Genomic DNA, 22,928 nt, shown 5'->3' with positions numbered 1-22,928 from the left:
TTTTGCTTTTTTTTGTGGATTGACTTGAAGCTTTTATTGGGCACATACATGAAATTTTGTATCACATCTACCCTTTTATGCACCACTGAAGAGACTGACACGGTCAGATTATAGCACACACTGAGTCCAAAGTGACTCCATCTGCCTCATAAGAAATCTTCCATTAGGAGTTCGGTCAAATATTTCATAGATTTACAAAAAAAAGGTGTAAGTGCCAAGCGCAGATGCAGGATACATTTAAGCAGAGCCTTACTGCGATCTTTGGGAGAAAATAAAGAAAATCAACAGCAGGTCAAGAATCGCTTTGATTTATTTTTTTACGCCATTGATCTTGTGGTATAAGTGACTAGGCGACTTTATTCGGTGAGAATACAGCGATACCAGATTTATATCTTCATGTTTCATCACGCTAAAAACAATTAATTTTTTTAAAGAAAACAAAAGTTTGCATTATTCTACTTTGAAAGCTATCATTTAGAATTTCTGCCGACAGTCATGTGAGTCACAGAAAAAACCTGTGGAAATAAAAGCGCAGATAGGGTATTACCCCAATATATGCGGAGTGAGAAGGAGGGAGTAATATACTCACCAGATGACATTGTGACAGTCACAACTACTTTATTCGCGTAAATAATTTTGATCAAGGCTGCAGCCACCCAATGGCAGATAACGGAGAGAAGAAGAGGGGGGTGTTTAAGGCCGCGCCAAATGATCACTGCTTCAATGTCAGATTAATGTGTCTTTATTGTTGGCATAGGTCACGTGTTTCAGGAGCTCTGCTCCCTTCCTCAGGACCGTCAAGCATCAAAGAAACATCAAATCATCATGCTTGACGGTCCTGAGGAAGGGAGCAGAGCTCCTGAAACGCGTAGACCTATGCCAACAATAAAGACACGTTAATCTGACATTGAAGCAGTGATCATTTGGCGCGGCCTTAAACACCCCCCTCTTCTTCTCTCTGTTGACAGTCATGTGAGTGCTAGTGAAGAGCGAGAATGCTCGCCACTGCTTGTTACTCTATCGAGCATCAGAGTTTAAAATGTTAGAGTTTACCATTGACTTCCATTATACTCCTCACTTGCGTCGTATCGGAGATACCCAATGATTGATTAAGTAACCAGCAGTGGCAAGCACAGTCTCTTATCAACAGTGAGGGTTTGGTGTTTTTATTGGTACCACTTTTGAAGCACAAATGTTTTTTGATCGATTTCTATTCTTTTTGGGAGGCAGAATGAACAGAACAGCAATTCAGGATTTATTTTTATTTTTTTTACCGTATGGTAAAATTAATAAGACCCTTTTATTCTTCAGGTCAGTAGGATTACCCCAATACCACATTAAGAGTGCGTGCCCACAATCAGTGTTTGCAGCGTTTTGGACGCAACATGCTTCCGTTCTGTCCAAAACGCAGCATTGTACAGTACAAGCATAGTGGATGGGATTCCTAGAAATCTCGTGCCCACGGTGCTTGTTTTGTCCGCAAACACTAACCTGCGGTGCGTCTTTCTAGACCGCAGCATGTCAATTGTTTGCTGCGGAATCGCATGCGTCTTCCGTAGGGAGCGCACTGAATCCTGATCGTGGGTATGAGCAGCTGCGGTCTCCTGCGGAGGAGACGTGCGACCCCCGCAGGTCAGGACCCGCTGCATCCAGGACACTGGAGTCCTGATCGTGGTCACAAACCCTTATGGTGTTTTATGTTTTGCCGCATTTACACAAAAACAATTTTACAGAAAAATGAATTGGTTTTGTACCTCTATTCTGAGAGCTATAGCTTTTTTTCTGCAGATAAAGCATAGTAGGGGCTTATTTTTTTTTGAAGGACAATGTGATGTTTTCAGCAATACCATTTTTATTTACAAGCAACTTTTTGATCACAATTTAATAACACTTGTTTTGGCGCTATGATGAAAAAGCATTGTTTTTTTTTGTTTTTGTTTTACAGTATTCACTAAAGGATAACTACCGCAGTATGAAAATTTTGTAGAGCGGGTTGTTCTGGACGCAATTATACCAAATGTGTACTTTTTTTTGTATTAACATAAATATACATATTTATTGATCTATTTTTTTCTTCATTTTGTGATTTTTTGAAAAAATGTCTTTCAAATTTTGAAAAAAAAAAAAAAAATCATAGGATGTGATATCAACTTTTCCTGCCCCAATTGATGATCTAATACTCTGCAATGCTTTTACATTGCAGGGCATTAGATCAGTAACTGGCACACAAGTAGGAGGCATGTTAGGACCTCATAGGCCTCCATACCTGGGTGACCCCATGGCCATTATTCGGCCAGGGGTCACAATGTTGACCATTGGCACAAGGCAATTGGAGCAGAGTGCAAGCACTTTTCTCTGCTATGTCGATCGATACCACCATCACTACTGACAGCGGCATAAGAGGGGTTAAGTGCCCGCAATCAGTGCTAGCATCGATCGTGTGCGTTACAGCGGGGTGTCTGCAATGATAGACTCCCATTGATGATTTCAGCGATGCCGCATGTGACCCGGCGCGGTCCTACATGTACAGTGGTTGTGTTTTCAGGGATCACAATTCCCACGGCGCCGTATATGTACTGTCGTGGAGAGGTTAAGAGAATAATTTATGTGCTACGACTGTTTGACCAATTTTTATTTATTTTTTTTTAATTAAATTTTGGATTGTTTTTTTGTCCTTGCATTTGCCCTTTTCTTTTGATATATTTTGCCTTTCCCCCTACATTATGGCGTAAAAGAACTTTGTGGGGCATTTCAACAATTACAGTCTATTTAATTGCCTACTTCCACTGAAAGTGGAGAAGTCGTATTACTTACAGGGAAAACTCCGTGTCTTGCCCCCACTACAGGGCTGGTCTGGATTAATAAGACCCAGGAGCTCTTCTAACCTGCTTGCATCAAACAATCACATGATCACTAAGACAAGAGGAGAAAGCAAAGTTTCTGCTTCCTAAACTGTATGCGCAGCGCTCTATCTGTACTTGGAGTATAGTGATCAGGAAGGCAGAGATAGTAATAAACCATATCTGCCTTCAATATAGAGAGCTGAACAGAATCTGATAGCCAGACTCTCCGATCTCCATGCAGATAATGCAGCAAGGATACTCTGAAGATCCATCAATGTTGTAATAAGAGTGGAAAGAAAAGTTGTCACTTTGAAAAAAATGACTTACATGTGTTCCTGATAAAAATATCTATAGCACCTACTAATAAATTAAAAGGTTACCCAATGCAAAAACATCAGTGGAGCCCCGGCAACTCCAGTTCAACACAGGAGAGATGCCTGTATCAGCAGGTGACCAGTCATGTGTGAAATGGGCTGGATGACTGTTGTTACCTAAGATAACCTCTTCTCTAACATTTGGCTATGGAAAGGGGAAGGTTTAGTTATCAAAACGAGCCAGTCCTACAGCTGCCCTCACACATAGCACTCACAACTAGAGATGAGCGAACCCATTGAAGTTCGATTTGGCGGCTTCATCTGGACGTTATCTAAAGTTCTGTTCTGGACCCGGACTTGACCTGAACTCCAATGGAAGTCACTAAATGGGCAGTTCGGGTCTCCGCCCACATGTAGCCAGCCATAAACAGAACACTTCCAGGGGTAGATGGGCGAGGCTTTTCCTATTTTTTCTTCTACTTTTTGCTGTACACTACATCGGATGATCCTGTTACCCCAGTGCGAGGCGTTCAAACACTTCACACGGCTCACACTGGGCTGAGCAATGCACTATGCGAGTGCGAGTGGTGGTCATACGTAAAGCACCCGAACTCTTTCTTTTTTTTTGTAAAGTCTGTTTGGTATGGGCACTGAACCTCGGGTTCGCTCCTATCTATTCTCGACGTGGCGACACATGAATTTAGCTTCTATATCAAACACATGATGGAAGGGAAGTTGCTGGGTAAGAGGGACAAGCTGAGATCTGGAGATTTATACTAGCATTATTAATTCTTGATACAACTGTACCTACAGGATTTCCCCAAAAATATATTTTTGGGTACAAAACATGCGCTAGGGCTCATTTACGACCCCTTCCCCCGCGTACCCCTCTGCGCCGGTGTCAGTGATTCAGACAGCCGTATTACTGCACTGACTGGCGGCATCTCTGACCAGAGGGTCAGCATGTATTTCTATGCAAAAAGAAAAAAAAAAAAAAAAAAAAAAAAAAAAGGAGAACAGGGAGTATACCACATTCATCTGAGGCAGATCCCCTGAGGAAGTGGTTCAGTTAGTATGGTACAAGATATTTAACAAAAGCGAAATGTACGTTGAGGTCCTTATCACTTTGAGAAAGGTGTGGTATGGCTGTATGTTATGATCAGACATAGATAGGATGTGTTCCTTATTAACTTTGAAACACGGGCACTTGCAATTTATGAGGAATGTGGTATAGAGTGAATAGGTTTATGCATAAGCTTAATTGGCACATTTAGTTATGTGGCCACCGGGGTGTATTCATAATATATTTCTATGTAGCTGTCAAGCGCAGGTGAGGACAACCAGTAGTTGGATTGCACTGCCATCGTCGAGCAGTAGTAAGTCTGACTAAATCACTGATGTCAGCACAGAGAGGTGGACAGGGGAAGGGGGTGAATATTCATTTTTTTTCTTTAACACAAATTCCACCACTAAGGCCAGCAGAGTGCTAGGCGGGATTATGGGAGAATATTCATTCCATTAACAAGCTGGCATGTGACTATAAACTTTGGGGCTTACAGCAGCACAATGGGGCAACGTAGAAGAATAAAAGTTACATATCCTGAAAGGGATGCCGAAGCTCTATTTTAGGATAACATAAGTATAATAATCCGCAACACAGGGCTTATTTTTGGAGTAGGTCTAATTTTTGGTGCATCACGGTAACTATAGAAGCCTAAGGGTCTGTTTACAACAGCCAAACTGGGGCACAAAGCAAACAAACAGCTGATTAGCAATCGTTGACCACTTCCCAACGGTTCAATTTTCCGTTCTTGAGTTTTAGTTTTTTAATCACCTTATTCCAAGAGCCAGAGCGCCTTTACTTTTCCGTTGACATAGCATTGTGAGGGCATATTTTCTGCTGGACAAGTGGTTTTTCTGAATGACATTTATTTTACCATACAGTGTACTAGAAAGCAGGAAATAATGTCCAAGTGTGGCGAAATAGCAAAAAAAAAATAATAATTCCTTAGGTTTTTTTTGTTTGTTTTTTTATTTACAGCACTTTTTTTATAGTAAAATTTACCTTGCAATAAGATTTTCCAGATTAGTATTACACAGATATGAAACATGTTGAGGCTGTTTTATTTACAGTATAATCACAAAAGTGAGTACACCCCTCACATTTTAGTAAATACTTTATTGTATCTTTTCATGGGACAACACTGAACATGTTACACTTTGATACAATGTAAAGTAGTCAGTGTACAGCTTGTATAACAGTGTAAGGCTGTGTGCACACGTTGCGTTTTTTACCGCGGAAACGCTGCGTTTAGAACCGCAGCATTTCAGTGGCAAATTGCATGCGTTCAGCTTTCCCAGCAAAGTGTATGAGAAAGCCGAAAAATCAGTGCACACGCTGCGTTTCTAAACGCAGCGTTTTGGATGCCAAAAATCGGTGCAGAAAGAAAAGCAGCATGTCACTTTTGTGCGGTGTGGCTGCGTTCTCTCCCCCATTGAATCAATGATGTGGGTCAGAACGCAGCTACACCGCAGTGAGCTGCTTTTTTGTTGCGGTCCGCGGGCTGTCGGCATGCCAGAACGCAGGCATTTACCTGGAAGTGAGGTCAAGAGGTTTCCTGTTGACCTCACTTCCTGGCAAAGTCCAGGAAAGCCCCCGATGTCTCCAAAGGGCCCACCCCGACCCTCCTCCCGAAAATCCAACATGGACGCACGCACAGTAGCGCACCGGCCGCCCTGCTCCTATGATTTCTGTCGCATGTGCCTTGAGACATGCGACAGAAAAATGCCCCCCAGGCCCTGCCAGGTCACCCCCGGTATTCCCCCTTACCTGTCCGGTCGCAGCGCTGATCCCCCGCAGCCCCCTCCTTCTTCACAGTGCACGCTGGCCGGTCACATGAGCAGAGCAGCTGACAGCCAGCACTGTGTTCAGTGTGAGCTGTGCTGGCTACTCTGCAGCTGTGACCCGGGGAGAGTGGGTGCAGATTTTTGGCACCCACTCTCCTCAAATGGAGGGTCTGCCCTCCTAGAAAATGGGGGATACGTTCCCTGAACGTGCCCCCATATTCTAGAAGGTCCAGAGGCGACGTGGGACGTCCAAATGGATTTCTGCGGACCCATTTTTTTCACATTTTTTGATTAAATTGGAGAACAAGGGAATGATTTGGGGAGTGTTTTTTCTAATAAAAAAATTTTTGTCATTTTTTTGCTTTTGCTTACTGTCAATTAGTTATGTCTGGTATCTGATAGACGCCGTGACATCACTAATTGCTGGGCTTGATGCCAGGTGACATTACACATCTGGTATCAACCCCATTTATTACCCCGTTTGCCAACGCACCAGGGCGCGGGATGAGTTGGGGCGAAGCGCCAGGATTGGCGCATCTAATGGATGCGCCACTTCTGGGGCGGCTGTGGCCTGCTATTTTTAGGCTGGGGAGAGTCCAATAACCATGGCTCTTCCCACCCTGAGAATACCAGACCCCAGCTGTCAGCTTCACCTTGGCTGGTGATCTAATTTGGGGAGACCCCACGTTATTTTTTTTTTTAATTCTTTATTTATAAATAAAAAAAAAAAGCCTGGGTAGCCCTCCAAATTGATCACCAGCCAAGATGAAGCTGCCAGCTGTGGTTTGCAGGCTACAGCTGTCTGCTTTACCCTGACTGGCTATCAAAAATAGGGGGGACCCCACGCCATTTTTTTCATTGTTTTTTTTTTGGATAAATACTAAGCTAGGCACCCTTTAGTGCCACATGAAAGGTACTAAAGGTGCCAGCTTAGAATATGCAGGCGGGGGTGGGACGTTATATACATTTGACATCCATTCATCCATTGACGCTTTTTAGGCTGTGTGCCCACAATCAGGGTTTGCAGCGTTATGGGTGCTGAGTGTTTTCCCTGCGTCTATAACGCTGCGTTGTGCAGTAGAAGCACTAGGATTTTTGGAGATCCCATGCCCACTGTGCTGCTTTTCTGCGCAGCATTAACTGACCGGTGGCGTGGCTTCCCGAGCCTCAGCATGTCAATTTATGCTGCGGAGACGAGAGTGTTCTCTGCAGGTAGCATAGAGCTCCACAGCAGCCTGAACCCAAATCGTGGGCATGGGCAGCTGCAGGAAGGCTGACACTGTGTACTAGATGCCGTGTCGCTGGATCATTGCCACATAGCCTTAGGCCTCTTTCACACGTCAGTGATTCTGGTATGTTTGTGCTTTTTTTTTTAAACGTACCAGAATCACTGACATACGCAGACCCATTATAATCGATGGGTCTGCTCACACGTCAGTGATTTTTCACTGCACGTGTCTCCGTGCGGCGTACCCGCGTGATTGCCGCACGGAGACATGTCCATTTTTTTCTGGCATCACTGATGTTCCACAGACCACGCAGTGGTGTGGTCCGTGAAACACGTGCCAGAAAAAAACGTGCTTTTAAAATAAAAATCATTTTAACTCACCCGGCGTCCAGCGATGTCCTCTGCAGCCCGTGCAGCTTGCTGCTTCTGAGCCGGCTCAATATTCATGATGCGCGACACAGCCGACCCGGAAGCAGCTGTTGCGGGGGTCAGCACCAGCCGGATGCTACACCGCGGGACCGATCAGCACCATGGAGAGCGGGAGCGGGCGCAGGTGAGATGATTACTGAGTGCAATCACGGGCCACGGAGAACGGAGCCCGGATTGCACTTAGACAACCCAAGTGTGCCGTGATTCACGGCACACGGAGGGACATGTGCGTGTTTTACACGCCAGTGAAAAACGTCAGTGTTTTTCACTGACGTGTGAAATGGGCCTAAAAGTGAGAATATTGTTGCTACAGCAACATTTTGGGGGAAGTAGCTGTGGATTCAAAATGCTTAATATACTCCTGAATAAAATCCTTGAGGGGTGCAGATTCCAAAATGGGTCACTTGTGGGGGTTTTCTGACGTATAGGTACCCAAGGGGCCCTGCTAATGTGACATGGTGCGCGAAGTTTATTTCAACTTTTCCAAAATTCAAATGGTGCTCCTTCCATTCCAAGCCCTCCCATTTATTCAAACAGAATGTGGAGAAGGAAATGACATCACAGGTTTTTTTTTTCCAAAGGTCTGTGTTCAACCAACTTTATTAACACTGACAAGTCTTAAAAAAAACGCACCATGAAAAACGCATGAAAAACGCATGCGTTTGATGAGTTTTTCTCAAAAAGCATTGTTTACAATTCTCCCCTCTGCCAGAGGGTGCGTTTTTTTCCGCGCTGAAAAAAAAGCAACGTGTGCACATAGCCTAAATTTGGTGCCCTCTAAATAACACACACAGCCATTAATGTCTAACCTGATGGCAACAAAAGTGAGTACACCGCTACGTGAAGACAAAATTGAGACCAATTAGGTTATGTGCATACACAAACATGCAGTGTTTTTAACCCAAAAATGCATGTGTTTTGCCTCTTGTTTGTCCCATGTGCTTTTTAAGTGAGATCTACTGCCTAGAAGGGCTCAAAAACACTGGCAAAAACGCAAAAAGTAGTGAGATGCTGCATCTTCAAAAACGCAACAAAAAAAAAAAAAAAGATACACTGTGCGTACAGCAAAATAGAAATCTCAGACTTTGCTGGGGGAAGGAAATGCATACATCTGGGTGCATCTTTGTGACCTCAAAACTTCCACAGAAACACAGTAAAAGATGCAGTGTGCGGATGAGGCCTTAGCCATTTTCCCTCCTCGGTATCCTGACTCAGTGTGAATGGGGAGCAGCTGTGATTAATATATTTCAAAATAGACATACGCGTGCAGGCAGCATTGCTGCAGAGGTTAAAAGGGGGCTGTGGGGGGGGGGGGAAATCAGTGCTCAAAACACTATCAAATTGGTCTACATGGCTGTAGTCCAAGAAAGAAGAAGTCTCTCCTAAAGATGACGCACAAGAAAGTCCGCCAACAGTTTGCTGAAGACAAGCAGATTGAGGGCATGGATTACTGGAACCTTATTTGGTTCAGATGGTGTCAAGTGTGTAACAGCAAGCACATGAGAAGTACAAAGGTAAGTGTGTCTTGCCTACAGTCAAGCATGGTGGTGGGAGTGTCATGGTTTCGGGCTGAACGAGTGCTGCTGGCTGTGGGGAGCTGCAGTTCACTGAGGGAACCATTAATGCGAAAAGTACTGCGACATTGAAGCAGAGTATGATCCCCTCCTCTCGCAAACTGGGCTGCAGGGCAATATTCCAACGTAAGTAACGCAAACAAGATGACCACTGCCTTGCCAAAGAATCTGGAGGTAAAGGTGCTAGACTGGCCAAGCAGGTCTCCAAACCTAAATCCTATTGAACATATGTGGAGCATCCTCAAATGTAAGGTAAATGAGCGCAAGGTTTCTAAGATCCAACAGCTCCTTCATGTCATCATAGAGGATGGAAAAGGATTCCAATGGCTTCTGTGAAGCTCTAGTGAACTCCATGCCCAAGAAAGTTAAGGCAGAGCTTGAAAATAATGGCGGCCACACAAAATATTGACAAGATGAAGGAAAAGACCATGTTCTGTCCGCGCTGCTGTAGCTGTCGTAAGAAGACAGGATACATGGCCAGGGTCTATTCCGGTTTATTATGGATGTGTTTCAAAGTTTTCTAAAAAAAAAAAAAACGTCTTCAACACAAATTGAATTCAGTTTGAGGTGAAGAAGAAAAGCAAAGAGTGCACAGAGAGAACATGGTTTTTTCCTTCATCTTGTCAATATTTGGGTTTTTGGTCCATGTATTCTGCAGCGGCTGTCGTCTACAATATGATTTCTGTCTTGTGGTTACCACAACCCAACCAATGTGAGTAAGATATCCCTGCAGGTCAAAACAATTATTTGGATAAGACCCTATTGCGCCTTTTTTTTCCCATAGCTCTGTTTCACACAAAATATTGACACTTTGGCCATTTTTACTTAGGGGTGTACTCACTTTTGTTGCTATCTGTTTGGACATTAATGGCAGAGTGTTGTATTAGAGGACATCAAATTTACACTGTTATACAAGCTATACACTGACTACTTTACATTTGTATCACAGGGCCATATCTTCAGTGCTGTCCCATGAAAAGATATAATATAAAGTGTACTCACTTTTGTGATATACTGGAAGTAGTGACAAATCAGAAGTTTGCATAAGAAGAAAAAAAACGTTTTCTTGTGTCACCATTTTCTGAGAGCCATGTTTCAATTTACAGGATATAGAGCTATGTGAGGTCTCGTTTTCTGCACCCCAAACTAATATTACAAATATCATTTGGGCTAGATACAATGTTTTCATCACCTGTTATTTCGTTTTTTTGTGGGTGTATGTAGTAGGACATATAAAAAAAAAAAAAAAAAAAAAAAAAAGCGCGGGCTCCGCTGTATTTTTACCATCCAGCCGAGGTAAACACACAGTGGCGGCCCAGTATTCTCAGGCTGGGGAGGGCCAGGGTTAATGCCCCCCCCCCCCCCCCCCCGCAGCCGAGAATATCAGCCCGCATCCATTATGCGACAGTCCCGGAGTGACCCTGGCTCTTCCAGATTGCCGTGATGCGGTGTCAATCCAGGTAATAAGGAGTTAAATGGCAGCAAATCGCTGCCATTTAAGTCCTGGCTTAATCATTGCAGCGTCTATGAGACATCTTACATGATTAACCCGTAAGTTAAGTGAACAAACACAAACACCGAAAAATCCTTTATTTTAGGCCCCTTTCACACGTCAGTGATTCTGGGACGTTTGTGCTTTTTTTTTTAACGTACCAGAATCACTGACATACGCAGACCCATTATAATGAATGAGTCTGCTCACACGTCAGTGATTTTTCACTGCACGTGTCTCCGTGCAGCGTACCCGCGTGTGCGTGATTGCTGCACGGAGACATGTCCATTTTTTTCTGGCATCACTGATGTTCCACGGACCATGCAGTGGTGTGGTCCGTGAAACACGTGCCAGAAAAAAAACGTACTTTTAAAATAAAAATCATTTTAACTCACCCGGCGTCCAGCGATGTCCTCTGCAGCCCGTGCAGCTTGCTCCTTCTGTGCCGGCTGATTACTGTCGCGCATATTCATTATGCGCGACACAGCCGACCCGGAAGCAGCTGCTGCAGGGGTCACCGCCGGCCGGATGCTGCGTTGCGGGAGCGATCAGCACCATGGACAGCGGGAGCGGGCACAGGTGAGTGAATCTCTAAGTGTAATCACGGGCCACGGAGAACGGAGCCCGGATTGCACTTAGACAACCCACGTGTGCCGTGATTTTCGGCACACGCAGGGACATGTGCGTGTTTTACACGCCAGTGAAAAACGTCACTCTTTTTCACTGACGTGTGAAACGGGCCTTAAAGACAAAAAAGCCCCCTCTTTCACCCCTTTATTAACTCCTCCCAACACGCAGCTCCGGCGTAATCCACCGAGGTCCCACGACACTTGCATCCAGCCGCGACTGACACAGACAAACTACTGAATGCAGTCTCGTAACGACACTGCAGGGGTAACCACAGGTCATTTCTCACGGTCGGTAATGTGAACACACTACCGACCGTGAGAACCGCAGAGTCCTCACAGGGACTCTATTGATTATCTAGCCATCCTTCTATCTAGCCATCCTTCTATCTAGCCATCCTTCTATCTAGCCATCCTTCTATCTAGCCATCCTTCTATCTAGCCATCCTTCTATCTAGCCATCCTTCTATCTATCCTATCTATCCTTCCATCTATCCTATCTATCCTTCCATCTATCCTATCTATCCATTATCTATTTATCTATATCAGAAGGAAAATTACTTTTTTTTTTCTTCATGTGCTTTATTGCTTTAAATGCATTAAAACACATGTACAAACTCGCGGGAAAAAAACGCACCAAAACGCAATAAAACAAATGCGGATTTCATTGCGTTTTTTTGCGTTTTTTTTCCACGGGTGCAGTAATCTTTCAGTGTCTGCGGAATTTTCTTAAGAAAATTCCTTTTTCCAGTGCGCACAGGGCCTAAGAGTGGCATAAAGCAGCGTGCTGGAATGGAAGCGTCATTCTATGCTTCTACCATAAACAAAGTAAACACAGAAAACTAGGTTTCAATCACCCCACTTTCCCTTGTTAAGAATAATGAAGAAAAAAAATGTATCTCTATCAAATCAAATAAGCTTTATTGGCAGAACCAAATACAAATTAGTTTTGCCAAAGCAAGTGTACATTTCTGACGGACTGTGGGGATGATGGGTGGGGACTGTAGGAAGGATGGATGGGGCACATCCAGGGTGGGGTCTGGAGGGCCACATCTGGGATGGGGGGCTATGGAAGTCCATGGCTTATCATAGTTCTTTCTCGAAGTCTATGACATTCGCTCACATCTCTTTCTATCTCTCTATATATACACACATATGGCATTGCAGCCTCCATAAACCAACCTATTAAAATATAAAACTTAACCTAGGATATAAATGGCGTAAAAAGAAAGAAAAAAAAATAAAATAATGCTACAACAACAAAACAAAATGTACCAAATTCATGTCTATTCCAAAATGGTATCAATATGTTCTCTTACCCTGGGAAAATTGAGTCCCCTCACAATTCTATTGACTGATAAATTAAATAATTAAGGCACATCAGGTTTTTTCCATCAGGCACAATCCGGAAAAAAAAACGGGTAAAACTGATCCGGTACCACATCCGTTTTATCTCCATAGATTTGCATTGTTCCTGGATTGTGCCTGATGGCTTTGCGTTGCATCCGTTTTTTTTCAAGATGCGGCAAAATTAATTAAAGCGGCGGCCGGAGGCAACGTATCTTGTAACTTTTTTGTCCGGCAAAAAAAACCGCATCGCGCCGGCGCGATACGGCGTGTTTTACAATGGAAGCCTATGGACGCCGGATCCGGCGTAATGCGGCAAAAAACGGATGCGGCTGCCGGATCCGTTTTCGTAAACTGAGCATGGTCCAATGTTTTGAAAAAACAGATCCAGCAAAAAAAAAACAAAAAAAAACGGACAAAACGGATGCAAAACGGATCCACCGGATCCGGTTTTCTACGCATCCGGCATAACGGATCCGTTAAAAAACGGATCCGGTTTTTATATTTTTTGCTGGATCCGTTGGATCAGGAAAAAAAAAAAAGGATTGTGCCTGAATGCAGAAAACTGATGTGTGAAAGTAGCCTAAAGCGGTTATCCGGCTTATTTTGCCTGTTTGTCATTTCACTATTGGGCTACAAATGGGCAGGTAAGTAGATAGCGACTACCTACCTGCCCTGCTGTCAGCCCCTCTACCCCGGCTCAGAGAAATGTGACAGCTCCTGCCGTGATTTTGCTGCTTCCGTGACGTCACGTCGACAGGGGCAGGACCTTGTTGATGGGCATCACAGCCGACGACATGTTGCCGCCCTGCTGGGCGGGTACTGTGTGTCAGAGTCCCCACCTCCCTTCCCCTGCACCCTCCTGCACATTCTGTAGTGCAGTGGTCTCAGACTCTGCCCGCAGGTGGCCCCTGATGCTTCTTGCTGCGCAGAGGCCTGTGGCCCCTTGATGATCCCTACCTGTGCTAGGGGCCGGTACAGTCAGAGTTATAGGAGGAGGACAGATTCCCAAGCGCTGTGCAGATGAACACTTTCTAGACAGCTACTGCAATGATCAGCCGCCGACCAATCAGAGGCCAGCAGCTGATCACTAGAGAAGTTGTACAGAGAGCTTGTCCCTGCACAACGCCCGGGAATCTGTCCTCTGATATAAAGCGCTATCAGCGGTGGCCCCTGCACCGGCAGTGTTCATCAAGGGGACTGCAAGCAGGCCGTGTCATCTGTCAGAGGCGGCCCCCTGCACAGGCAGTGTTCAAGGGGGGCTACTGTCACAAGTAGCAGGACACCGAGGGAACGCAGGATAGATGAGAATGATTTGTCTGTGTTTTTTTTTTTTGTGTGTGTATGTGAAAAATGGCACAATATGGGACACTACTACAGGATAGAGCGTTACTACAAAAAGAGGACCCCAAGTAAAGGGGACATTACTACAGGGTGAGCAGGATGGGGGCATTATTACAAGATGGGCACAAGGATGGGGCACATTATAACAGGATGGGGGCATTACTATAGGATGAGCACATTATTACACTATATCTGCCCATATTGTCCTCTCCTAGAGGTCAGTGTTGGGCAGAATACTTATAACTGAATAGGATAACTGAAGTGAGCACTAATATATATATATATGAGTGCAAGCCAAAAATACATACTATATATAAGAATAAGGCTGCACATCAAACTTAGATAATGGTATAATGCTTGAGGCATTATACCATTATCTAAGTTTGATGTGCAGCCTTATTCTTATATATAGTATGTATTTTTGGCTTGCACTCATATATATATATATTAGTGCTCACTTCAGTTATCCTATTCAGTTATATGTAGTTTTTTTTCTGAATGTGAACACAGCTCCGCCCCTTTCGGCCATGTTTTTTCCATCTCCTATATAAGAAAGTCCTTAGTTACCCCTCTCCACCCATAGCAGTTTTTAATTGCAATGAGATGACACACAGTTAGGGTCACAGAGCTAGGGACCCCAATATAGAGATGTACCTTGACGAGGTTTTGGGGCTCAGTTACATTGATCAATGCGATTGCTAAATATCTCCTTTTTCCTAATATTCATAGCAGGTATGCAATTCATTATTCACATGTTCAAATTAGCAAGTAGCATTTTTCATTGTATATTCCAACATTTTTCCATATGCTTGAGGCATTATACCATTATCTAAGTTTGATGTGCAGCCTTATTCTTATATATTGGGCAGAATACTGAAAGCCAATGAGCTTGCAGAGGGCGAGGCTGGACAGTGAGGCCGGGCGGTGCCAACTCTGACTGTGAAGTTCGGCATAGGAAGAGGTCATGTTTGGTTGAGCTGCAGGTAAACAAAGTGTGTGCAGAGAATAAAGGGATAATTCAAGAGTAACAAAAGTCAGAAACAAAAAATAATAATGTAGGGATGTTTTATAAGACAATACAGCACAGATTAGCTTAATGTTGGAGTTTATGTCTGACAACTTCTTCATGTAAGGGTCTTGGGAAAGGGAGACAATCACTTTTTTTTTGTTAAGTCGACGCTTTTTTTTCCCATGACCAATAATAATTTTAAAAAAAAACTGGATACATTTGGCATCACCATGATCATACTGATGAGGACAATACTGTTTGGTCATTTTTTACCACATGATGTGCAAAGTAAAAGCAATTCACAAAAAAATTAAGCATTGGATATTTTTTTGCACAATTTCACGGGATTTGGAATTTTTTTTCCCAGTACACTACATGGTAAAATAAATGGTGTCATTCAAAAGTACAACTCATCCTGCAAAAAAAACAAGTCATGTGGACAGAAAAAACAAAAAAAAAAAACACAAAAAAAGCCCAACAAGTTATTATGACTCTTGGATAAAGGGAAAGAGAAAAAAACAGCAAAAACAAAAATTGGCCATGTCAGGAAGGGCCAAGGACAACTAGCACAATTACATCTGAATATAATTCAGCTTGAAGACATAAGCAATTGCAGAAAAATATATTAAAACCCTTAATTACACCAACAAGTAGCTTGCTGGCTACACTTTATCCAGAATGCCCATTATTACTTATTAGCAGCACGGTTGTGCTCAGCTGCATTCACATCCCACCTCCGGGGCCATTAACTAGAAAGTAGTCATCCAGATCAGCCATGGACGATAGAGATGGGAACGACTCTTTAAAGAGCACTTATCAATCTCTGGAAAATTACACTATGAGCCCCATTGGGGACATGGACTGACATGAAGAGCAACGAGATATACAAGAGGTATAAATTATTACATTAATATTAGGGGCTTCCACTCATTTCAGTAAGGGGGAAAAGAAGCAAAAACACCTAAGAACATGGCAACATACAACATTAAAATAATATTTTAGATTTATCAACTCACCAGAGAAAATTGATGATTCCCAATTGACTACAGCAATGGTTGCGAAGATAAATGTGAGCTACCTGAAAAAGGCAAAAAAAAGGTTTATATATAAATCATACTATGTAATATTCAGGAGTACAGGTATAAAGATCACTGAAGGCTCCAGTGTGATCGGCTGCAAGGACGGATTCCATGCAGAGTTGTATACGGGCAGCCTCTCATCATCCGGCAATATACTGTACAGCTGGGCACACCTCATTCATTCAGGTACAGTAAAGTGCAGTGACAACATACAGTTATATCAATATGGGCTTAAAGTGCAGACTAAGCTTTAATTTGAGGGCATTCACATCCTAATTGGAGTTAGGAAGTGATGCTCTATGTAGCTGCCTCTTATTCAAGGGACCAAAATAATTGGATAATTATTGCAAAAGCTCTTTAATTGGCTGCATGTGATATTCCCTTGTCAATACAATATCAATTAAACAGGAAAAAGGTCTGAAGCTGATGCCAGGTGTGGTATTTGCATTTGGAAGCGGTTACCATGAACCTACAACATGCGGTCAAAGGAGCACTCAATTTAAGAGAAACAGACCATTATTAGGCTGAGAAAAGTAGAAATCCAGCAGAGAGATAGGTGAAATATTTGTAGTGGCCAAATAAACAGTTTGGCACATTCTGAAAGAAAAAAAAAAAAGCGGACTAGTGAGCTTAGGTATCAAGAAGGCCTGGAAAACAGTGGTGTATGATCACAGAATCTTTTCTTTGGTGAAGAAAAACCCCTTCACAACATCAACCCAAGTGTAGAACACTGCTGCTTTTTATGGTGCAGTTATGGATGCAGTATGTTGGCCAAATCTGCATGTCTATCCTTGTGCCAGCAAAGTCAATGAGAATTCTTAAGTGTGGTGCGCACATTGCTTCTTTTTTCCTTTCAGTTTTGGATGCAGAAGAAAAAAAAAAAAAAAAAAATCAGCATGTCAATTATTGGTGCAATTTCTTTCGTTTTTAGACCTGGCAGCCAATAATTTCACTTAAAAAAAAAAAAAAAAAAACTGCATGGCACAAAAAGCCGCATACATTTTTTGGTGCGTTTTTCAGAAAATTTCAACCAAAAGCTCAGTGTGCGCGCATAGCCTAAAGAGAACAATTCAAGAGAGCAAATACAGAGGGCTCACCACAAAGTGCAGGAGGATATTAAAAACGGACCTTGACAGTACAATAAAGTCAGAAAGATCTGGATAAGATGTCAGAATGAGCAGACACTTGGCAAATGAGATTTATCATTGATAAATGTAGACATAAGACACATTAACCCTATTGCTGTGTATATACTGAATAAAAATATCAATGTAACTTTTGTTTTAGCTCCTATTTTTCATGAGTTGCTCAAAGATCGAAAATGTTTTCTATGTAGACAAAAAGCCTTTACCTCTCAAATATTATTCAAAATTATCACCTGTGTTCGTGAGCACCCGTCACTTTGGCCCAGATGTCCCTTCTCTACGGTCTAGAATCCCAGAGTGTCTACCTGTCATATCCTCCTCCTCATCATGATTCCTCAGCCATATCCTCCTCCTCATCACACTTCCTAAGACTTAATATGGCAAAACCAAACTCATCATCTTTCCTCCATATCGCTCAACTCCCTTACCAGATATACCTATTAATATAAGCAACATCACACTTTCCAAAGTAAGTCCTCTACCTCGGTACCCTCAATTCTGCCCTGTCCTTCAAACCACAGACCCAAGCTCTTACCACCACCAACTTAAAAATATGTCCAAAATTAGTCCATTCCACAATCCTCAATCTACTAAAATGTTATAGTGTATGGCCTCATCATTTCCCGCTTCAACTACTGCAATATCCCCCTCTGTTGCCTCCCAACTAAAGCTGGTGTCACACTAAACGACAGCGACAACGACGTCGCTGTTACGTCACCATTTTCGGTGACGTAACAGCGACCTTGTAAGTCGCTGTTATGATCGCTGCTTAGCTGTCAAACACAGCAGAAGCAGCGATCATAAGGTCGCTGTGCTACATGTTCAGAGAGCAGGGAGCCGCGCTTAGCGCTGGCTCCTTGCTCTCCTGCAGCACACATCGGGTTAATTAACCCGATGTGTGCTGCAGCTACATGTCACAGTGCAGAGAGCAGGGAGCCGCGCGCACTGCTTAGCGCTGGCTCCTTGCTCTCCTTGCTACAGTATACATCGGGTTAATTACCCGATGCGTACTGCAGCCACATGTCACAGTGCAGGAGCCGGCGCTGGCAGCAAGAGCGGAGGCTGGTAACCAGCGTAAACATCGGGTAACTAGGGAAAGGTCTTCCCTTGGTTACCCGATGTTTACGCTGGTTACAGCTTACCGCAGCTGCCAGTGCCGGCTCCTGATCGCTTCATTTCGTCGCTCTCTCGCTGTCACACACAGCGATGTGTGTGTCACAGCGGGAGAGTGACGACCAAAAAATGAAGCTGGACATTCAGCAACGACCAGCGACCTCACAGCAGGGGCCAGGTCGTTGCTGGATGTCACACACAGCGACAGCGACGGGACGTCGCTGCAACGTCACAGAAAATGGTGACGTAGCAGCGACGTCGTTGTCGTCGTTATGTGTGACACCAGCTTAACACTGTCGAACGTCTGCAGCCAGCCCATTCTTAACTATGCTGCCCGATTAATCCACTTCTCACCTTGCTACTCCTCCACCTCTTCACAATCTCTTCATTGGCATCAAATTCCCTAATGGATACAAGTTTAAACTACGAAGATTGACCTACAAAGCCATCTCCTCCATATATCTCTGAACTGAGCTCCCAATATCTTCTCACATCTACTCTCCCTTCGGTCCTCACAAGGCTTTCTCCACTGTAAGATGTTCCTCACCCAATCACCTACAAGACTTCTCTGGAGTATTCCCCACCCTCTGGAATTCCAAATCCTAACATATCTTATATTCTCCTATATTTGAAAACTTCAGACGACGCTTCTACTCAACTATTCAAGAAAGCTTCCAATGACCCCACTGCCACTTCACCACCACCGGAGCTGCTGAAACCCCCAACCAACTGTCACCTTCCCCAATTACCCTGTATATTGTAAGCCCAGGCAGAGTCCTCTCCCCTCTGCACCATGTCAATGTTAGTCTGTTCATTGTAATTTGTATTTGCATGTAAGCAATTTTCACAAGTGCAACACCATGAAATAAATGGTGCTCTAAAAATAAATATTTAATATATTATTGGCAGGTAAGCAATCTGGAGGTGACAAGTTCCTTCTAAATAACATACACCTATAGAGGACTTTACCCCCTATAAAATTCATACCTGCAAGCTTCAGTTTTTTAGAAAAGGCTTTCATTGCCGATGCAGGCTCTCCTGCGTACCTTTGGCCTAAACTGTGCACCGTTATGCCCTCTTAACTCCTTCCCGATACTGCAATTTTCTATTTTTGTACCTTCATTTTTTACGCCCATTTTTCCAGGACTGTATAAGGCCGGTTTCACACATCCGGCTTTTTGCCGTTTTACCGGATCCGGCGCTCTCCCGTACAGATAATACAGTACAATGACAGCGCTGTAACTTCCGGGTCACATGCGCCGGTCACATGACAGCATGTGACCGGCGCTTGTTGCTCTGTCATTGTACTGTATTAACTGTACGGGAGAGCGCCGGATCCGGCAAAACGGCAAAAAGCCGGATGTGTGAAACCGGCCTAATACTTTTTTTATGGGATCAGTTGTACCTTTGAATGACACCGTCCAATTTATCATGCTATATACTGAAAAGCAAAAAAAAAAAAAAAATAATCCAGGGGCTATGAAATTGTAAAAGAAAGCACAATTCCACAATTGTGTTTTAGTTTTTTCTGCAATTGTCTTTTAGGTTATCTTTTCACAGCGTTCATTTAAGCCTGCTTTACACGTTGCAATTTCTCGTGCGATCGCACCCGCCCCCATCGTTTTTGCGGCATGGGCAATTTGTTGCCCGTGTAACACAATGTTGTAACCCCCATCACACGTACTTACCTTCCAAACGACCTCGCTGTGGGCGGCGAACATCCACTTCCTGAAGGGGGAGGAACGTTCGACGTCACACAGCAGCCGGCCAATAGAAGCAGAGGGGCGGAGATGAGTGGGACGTAAACATCCCGCCCACCTCCTTCCTTCCGCATTGCTGGCGGGACGCAGGTAAGCTGCAGTTCATCGTTCCTGGGGTGTCACACGGAGCGACATGTGCTGCCCCGGGTACGATGAACAGGACGTGCAATTTTTAGAAAATGAGCGACGTGTCAGCGATGAACGAGAAGGTGAGTATTTCTGCTCGTTCATAGCGGTCACACGCTACGATATCACTAATGATGCCGGATGTGCGTCACTTACGACGTGACCCCGCCGACATCTCATTAGATATATCGTAGCGGGTAAAGCACGCTTAAGGTAAAAATGACCTGGTAAGAGGATTCTCCAGGTTGGTGTCCTCGTGATTACACTAAACATGCTTAGTTTTGGATTTGTTTTTTGTTTTTACTATTTAACACATTAAGGACCAAGTGATTTTTGTTGTTTTTGCGCGTTCAATTTTTCCTCCCCTTATTCCATGAGCAATAACTTTTTTACTTTCACACCAACATAACTGAGGTTTGTTTTCGGGGTTTTTTTTTTTTGTGATATGATTTGTACTTTTGAATCACAGTGACCATTTTATGGTGTGATGTACTGGAAGTACGGAGAAAAAAATTCCAACTGTGGTGAAATAGCAAAAACAGCGCAATTCCGCAATGTGTCTTTATTTTATTCACAGGATTCATTTTACAGTAAAGCTGCCCAGGTAATGTGACTCTCCAGGCCAGTACGATTACGGTGATACCAAACATGCATTGTTTTTGTTTTATTTAAGTAATGAAAAGAAAATATAGAAATGTGTAAGAAAAAAAATTGCGCTTGTGTCGCCAGATTCCAAGAGCCGTAGCGGTTTCAATCTGTGGGATATACAGTAGTGTGAGGCCTTGTTTTTTAGTGTCCTGAGCTAATGTTTCTATTGATCTCATTTTGGGGTATATAGGATAGGATGTTTTAAAAGGCATGTTAGGTTATTAAATTTGTGCTGTTTACAGCCGCCAAAAAACCCCCCGCAATTCTGGTGTTTGAGCTTTTTTTTTCACTATGCCGTTTATCAATCGCCGAGAGAAGTTAGAACAGTGCGCCCTTCCTGCCGGCACACTGTAAATGCCAGTCAGAACTGACAACAATATTTAACAGGTTAACAGCCAGGGGCAGAGTGGCGGCTGTTAGAGACAGATGATGGTTGAATAACACAGCCCGCATCAATTTCAGGGAGCTGGCACATGACATACATAGTGCATACATGTCATAAAGGGGTGAAATCAGAATGCGTCGGAAATTCAAATTAAAAACACATTTCATTTGTGTTGTTGTTTTCCCAATAAAGTACCATAATGTATTCAAACTTCTCTTGATGGGGCCATGTAATAATAAAAAAAAAAAAAGAAACAAACAGTTCCAGCCCGGATTTGATTCTAGATATCTGCCCAGACGCCAATCCCCAAATAAGTCTATAGGGACCAGAATCCAAAGCTTAAAGAAGGGATAGGGGGATTGGAGCAAGCGTACTATACTTACCAAGTCTCCGGCGCGGCTGTAATAGCTTCCGCAGCCACTCACTATTGCTCATCATATTCACTACTTCCGCCGCCCACGTTCAGTCCCCGCATCTGTAATTGGTTGCAGTCAGACGCACCCCCAGCCTGTGTGACAGTGTCAGATTGCAGTCATAGACCCAGTCTGCGGGTCCCTATCGTGGTGTAAAACTAAATTAAAAAATTGGCGTAGCTCACAGTGGGTGGTCAGGTTCCATGGCCGTATGCTGTGCCTTCAGATGTAGCATTGTGGCTATCATAATATGGGGGGACCCTACGACAATTTATTTTTTCTTGATATAGTTTTACACCACGATAGGGATCTGTAAACTGGGTCTGTGAATACAAGCAGCCGGACACGCTGTCACACAGGCTGGGGGCACGTCTGCCTGCAACCAATCACAGACACCAGGACCGTCAGGGGCGGGAGAAGCAGTGAATATAGATGAGCAATAATGAGCGGCTCCAGAAGTAAAATGAGCTGCCCGGAAGCAGTTACATCCGTGCCAGTGACTTGGCAAGTATAACGCACTTGCTTAATTCTTATTTTCTCTCTCTCTTTTTTTTTTTTTTTTTTTTAATTTCTCGAGTTGCCGTATCCGGATCATTACCCGGAGTTCCCTGGGAAAACTCCCGGCCCGGCACGCGGGTACTTTTCAAACCGTGTAGATCCAGACTTTTTACAGTCCGGGTCCACCCATCACTAGTAGAGAGGTCACATCTTATTGCATTTTTTCTCAGGTGATAGGCTCTGTGCGCACTGGGAAGTGGAATTTTCTTGAGAAAATTCCGCATGCCCTCAAAGATTACCGCACCCGCGGTAAAAAACAGCGGGAAACCGCACCCGAAAACCGCATGCGGTTTGCCGCGGTTTGCTGCGGTTTTACCGCGATATTGTTCGCGGTATTGCCGCGGTTTTGCCACGTGCGGGTTGGGATGTGCTTTATTGCTTTCAATGCAATAAAGCACATTGAAGAAAAAAAAAAAAAAAAAAAGTCATTTAATTCTGAGAGTAGATAGACAGAAGAATAGATAGAGGGATAGATAGAGAGAGGGATAGATAGATAGATAGATAGATGACAGATCGCTGCATTTCCCACGGTCGGCAGTGAGTTCACATTACCGGCCGTGGGAAATGACCGGTAATTACCTCTGCTGTCTGCTGCATTCAGCCTGTGTCTGTGACAGTCGCGGCTGGATGGAAGCAGCGCTGGACGTC

At 43.7% G+C, this 22,928-nt stretch overlaps 1 protein-coding gene across 2 annotated transcripts in view; it reads right to left on the bottom strand.

Annotated features, from left to right (window-relative positions):
- The window catches only part of TBL1XR1 (TBL1X/Y related 1), a 289,885-nt gene that overhangs the window by 99,628 nt on the left and 167,329 nt on the right, over positions 1-22,928 (bottom strand). For both annotated transcript variants that reach the window (XM_075340611.1, XM_075340612.1), the window contains exon 3: positions 16,070-16,131. The gene's annotated coding sequence lies outside the window, so the exon portion shown is untranslated. The remainder of the gene's footprint in view (positions 1-16,069; positions 16,132-22,928) is intronic.

The sequence above is a fragment of the Anomaloglossus baeobatrachus genome, chromosome 3 (assembly GCF_048569485.1).
Source record: "Anomaloglossus baeobatrachus isolate aAnoBae1 chromosome 3, aAnoBae1.hap1, whole genome shotgun sequence".
NCBI classification, from domain to species: domain Eukaryota; kingdom Metazoa; phylum Chordata; class Amphibia; order Anura; family Aromobatidae; genus Anomaloglossus; species Anomaloglossus baeobatrachus.
The sequence above is the reverse complement of the archived record's forward strand: the minus strand, read 5'-3'. Positions and strand labels throughout refer to the sequence as shown.